A 5054-nucleotide genomic window follows, 5' to 3' on the forward strand; every position below is an offset into this window, starting at 1 on the left:
CAATCTTGCTCCATGAGACATTTTTCTGTTCCACCAAATGAAAATAAGTCTTTAAAGTAAGACGTTTGCAGATGGAGAAGAGGTGTATAAGAAAAACGATGGAGGCGTTAAAAGGCATCACTTTGCAAGAGTCCCACGTCTGGCTCGAACAGTGCAAAAAGCGTCTGGACCGTAGCATGGCTTGAAATGGCAAATACTATGAAAGTGGTGAAAATATAAACATGTAAAACTAATTCAATGAGATAATACTGCAAAATTCCGGTTTCTTTCAGGTAGCCCCTCGTATATAAATTATGACATCTAATAGCTAAAGAATAAAATATAAATATGGAAACACTATGCCATCGTCAGTTTAAATACTAAACTGGCTTTTTCTTAGTATATAATATGTCTAAGGTGGCGAGCTGTCAGAAACGTTAGCGCACCGAGCGAAATGCTTAGCGGTATTTCGTCTGCCGTTACGTTCTAAGTTCAAATTCCGCCGAGGTCGACTTTGCATTTCATCCTTTCGGGGTCGATAAATTAAGTTCCAGTTACGCACTGGGGTCGATGTAATCGACTTAATCCCTTTCGCTGTCTTTGTTTGTCCCGTCTATGTTTAGCCCGTTGTGGGCAATAAAGAAATAAGAAACGTTAGCCCGTCGGGCAAAATTCTGAACCGTATTTCGTCCGTCTTTACGTCTTTACGTTCTGAGTTCAAATTTCACCGAGGTCGACTTTGCTTTTCATTCTTTCGGGGTCGATCTAATCGACTGACCCTCTCCCGCAAAATTTCGGGCTTTGTGACTAGAGTAGAAAAGAGTATATAATATGTCTTCTTAATGCTCTTTTGTCTGTGATCATGTATTGTAATCTTTATATCAGTTCGCTTGGAATTCAAACTGTTATGGGTTATCTTTATATAATTGTGTTCGTATAGATTTCGCATGCATGGAATGTTACAATCGAACGAATATGAATCGATTTGTATGTTATACTTTTTTTCTATATGTTTAAATGCTTGAGTGGAGATGCCTGGATTAATGGCTAGAGTGTTGGATTCATGAGCGTAAAACAATGGTTTCGATTCCTGGAAAGGGCGTTGTGTTCTTGAATACAAACACTTCATTTCACGTTGCTCCAGTCCATTCAACTGGTAAATATAATTTTGCGACGACCCGGTATTCCGTCCAGTGGAAGATATATACAGCATGGAAACCAGGAAACCGACCCTCGGGAAGGAACTTCACTTTCTTTTTAGAAATACACAATTGAAACAATCATTTGTCTAATATGATGTAAGCGTTTAGTAAATATGTAATATTCTCCAAACGTTGTTATGTAGTCTGTATTACTTGGAATTCTTCGAAGCGATCTTTCGGGGCAATTACCCTGGATGTTAATCTTCATAGGATCGATTGCTTTCTGGTAGTTTGATGTAGTCAACCAAGTTTACTTACACACTGAGTCCATACTAGCTATCTGTTTTGGTTTATTAATCCCTACAACTACTTACACACACGCACACACACACACACACACACACACACACACACACACACATATATATATATATATATATATATATATATATACTTGCACTCCGTCGCTTACAACGACGAGGGTTCCAATAGATACGATCAACGGAACAACTTACTCGTGAGATTGACGTGCAAGTGACTGAGTACTCCACAAACACGCGTATCCCTTCATATACTTCTCAGGGAGATTCAGTAGGACACAGTGTGGCAAGGTTGGCCCATTGAAATACGAGTACTACCCATTTTTGCCAGCTGAGTAGACTAGAGCACCTTGACCGTTGACTGAACACTATTCAATTTTTTTTCTCCGTGTTTTTCTCCTTGTCTCCGTATTCTTTCTGTTGAAGAGCGTAGCTCGAAACGTCAAAGACTTTCCGTATTCCCGAGCGTCATACTAATACATCCTTTTGTTATTTACACCACCTGTCCTCGTCTGTTGTTATTATTTGTATATTCTCCCACATAAAATAAAGTATCTTGTTCAAGGACACAACGCGCCGCCGGGAATCGAACTTGCGACCCTACAATCACGAGCCGAATACCCTAACCACTAAGCCACGTGCCTTGACTATAAATGTGTGTGTGTGTGTGTGTGTGTGTGTGTGTGTGTGTGTGTGTGTGTGTGTGTGTGTGTGTGTGTGTGTAATATTCCCTGATGGAGATTTAATATTTAAATGTATTTACGTTAATCAATATTTTGTATTTCACAGTTTACAAGTAGATAACACTTATATGGATAACGCCCCAGGCTGGAAGAAGGAGAATATCGGCATAAACAAAGATTTCGATTGGCACGAGGGACCTCAACAGAAATGTAAGTCTATTTTCCCGCAAATAAATATCCTTATTGCAATATGTTTCCCAGTTTTGATGACTTTATTAAATTCTTTTCCAAGACTGTGTGCTGACAGATTCGTTAGCACACCGAACAAAATGCTTGACAGCAGTTTTTCCACATTCTGAGTTCATATTTTGACCAGGTCGAGTTTATCTTTTTATAATTTCAGAGTCTTTAAAATAAGTAACAGTGAAATATCGAGGTCAAGTAGACTTATAGTCACAAAGTTTCCATCCCTCGTTTACTTTTCTGGCATAAAATACCTTCAAACATTTTGTCTAATGTATATCTTTTTATGTAACGTAATATAGCATTGATGTTGCCACCGTCTCTAGCTGGTCGGATGATAACGCCAATTAAATGCCTGATTCATGAAATTGTTTGTTGTTGGAATTTTTATCGCTTACTTGTTTCGGTCATTAGGCTGCGGCCATAGTGGGGGTACCATCTTGAAGAGTTTTACTCCAACTGATTGGCCCCCGCACTTATTTTTCAGTCTGGTACATATTTCGTCTTACTTTTTGCTGAGCTCCTAAGTTAGTGGGACATAAACAAATCAGAACCGGTTACCAAGACTGGGGAGTGAACAATTACCGACACAAAGATGCATACACGCACACACATATATGTACGGCGGGCTTCCAGTCGTTCCATCTACCAAATTCATTCATACAGCATTGGCCATTCTGGGGTTATTCTATAAAAAACACGAAAGGTGCCACGCTGTGGGATAGAACTTGAATCTATGTGGTTTCAAAACGAGCTTCTTAACAACTCATCAATTCCTGCAACTATAATGTTTATTTTATGGTTATTTTCGATCAAGGAGTAATATTTGACCAAAGCCATTCCAGGTTATGCCTTCATTTTTCTTCTGCATGCATTCTGTAGATAGAACTAAAAATTCAAAATATTCAATGTCCTTTCCCTTTTTATATGACAGCACATGATGCGATGCAAATTTTAATACTATTTCTAGGATATCATGTGTACATGGAGGTTCCACCATTTTCTCGTTCGTAGATAGAAATGAATGACATTTTGTGAATACAATATTTCACCAAGTCACACTTAGAAAAAAATTAAAAACATTTTGGGACACCGAGAAATTGATTGAACAGTTTATAATCTTGGGAAAGAAAAACTCTTGAGAAACTTTGGAAAGAAAAGTCCTTCGTTCAGTTTGCTAGATCGTATAAGTAAAGGTATCTGTTTACTTTAAGGCTTCAGTTATACTGACACTGGCTCGCGACCTCTCGAGCTATCAATACATTCTGATCGGCTCTGATAGAGCAGCTCAATGTTTTGAAGTGTTCTTCTTGAGACCAAACATGTTTTCTAATGAAGAAAACCGTCCACAATATATCGCATGTCTTCAATGCTGCTGACCACGAAAGCTGAGTCATTTGCGTGTAGCAACGCCCTAACTCAAATCTCCCAGATATCGGTGAAGGCACGAAGACTAGCTTCGCATCTCTTCTGGGGTGGATAACGATCCCCTTCTGCAAATAGACCAGCCTTCACGGTGTCTAGCACAACTGAGAGTTAAAGTGCGACGAGCGAAAGGGCAGGCATAAAGCTCTGCTTCACACCATGGTTGACCGTAAACGCTTAACTAAGTACTCCATCAAATAAGACTGGCCCTTTTATTACTGCATGGAACTCCTTGATAATGTGAACAAGCTTTTCGGGACATCCATAAGTCTCTAGCACTTTCAAAAGGTATTTGTTAGTTCAAATGCCTGGAAAAAGTCCACAAACACCATGAAAAGTGACCAGTGTTGCGCCGCTGCTTCTTCCTATAGCTGTTGCAGTGAGAAGATCATGCCTGTGGTTGCTCTCCATATATACATAGGCAGATAGATACATAGATAGATGGAAATACAGAAGGGAAAATAAATGTAGACATATAGCTGGATAGATATATAAGTGTGAATATATGGGTGTGTTTATATATGTGTGCATGTGTGTATGTGTGTGGGAGTGTGTGTGTGTGTGCGGATGCATGTGTGAATGGGCGTGTATGTGCGCGAGTGTGTGTGAATGTATGGGTGTTGGTGAGTGTGCGACTATGTGTATACGCGTCTGCAAGTGTGTGTTCTTATGGCCTTCAAATACATTTTGCTCGCAACAGAATTGTACACTTTATCAATTAATAAATGTATCAATCTCTTATATCCGTTTTTCTTAACTCCTATCACTTAAGTTTATTGCTTAATATTTTATATCTCTTTGCAGCGTATTTTGACTATGTCCTCGAAAGTGAAGACCAAGTGAGTAATTTTGTCATTCTTTACATTTTGTAATCGATAGACTGCAAAGAATAGAACTGTGAACCTTCAAAATTTAAAATATTTCTTTAAGAAACGTAAATTTCACAATAATACATGAAAATTTCTGTTGCGTCAGCTTGGATGTGCGAGGAATACACTCACACATATGCCACCAAACGCATATATACGCATAACACATATATATGTATGACACCAAACACACACACATATATATATATATGTTTATTTCCACACACAAACACGTAGATATATTTATATATACATATATATACATATATACATATATATATACATACATACATACATACATATATACATATATATAATGTATATATATACATATATATATTATATATATATACATATATGTATATATATATATATATATATATATATATATAT

The 5054-nt window shown here is 37.8% G+C and overlaps 1 long non-coding RNA gene across 1 annotated transcript in view; it reads left to right on the plus strand.

The window, feature by feature from the left end:
• Positions 1-5054, plus strand: part of LOC106871150 (uncharacterized) — a 22000-nt gene that overhangs the window by 7095 nt on the left and 9851 nt on the right. The window contains exons 4-5 of the long non-coding RNA XR_008264443.1: positions 2231-2334; positions 4597-4631. This is a non-coding gene — a long non-coding RNA (uncharacterized LOC106871150). The remainder of the gene's footprint in view (positions 1-2230; positions 2335-4596; positions 4632-5054) is intronic.

Source organism: Octopus bimaculoides, chromosome 6 (assembly GCF_001194135.2).
Source record: "Octopus bimaculoides isolate UCB-OBI-ISO-001 chromosome 6, ASM119413v2, whole genome shotgun sequence".
Taxonomy (NCBI): Eukaryota; Metazoa; Mollusca; class Cephalopoda; order Octopoda; family Octopodidae; genus Octopus; species Octopus bimaculoides.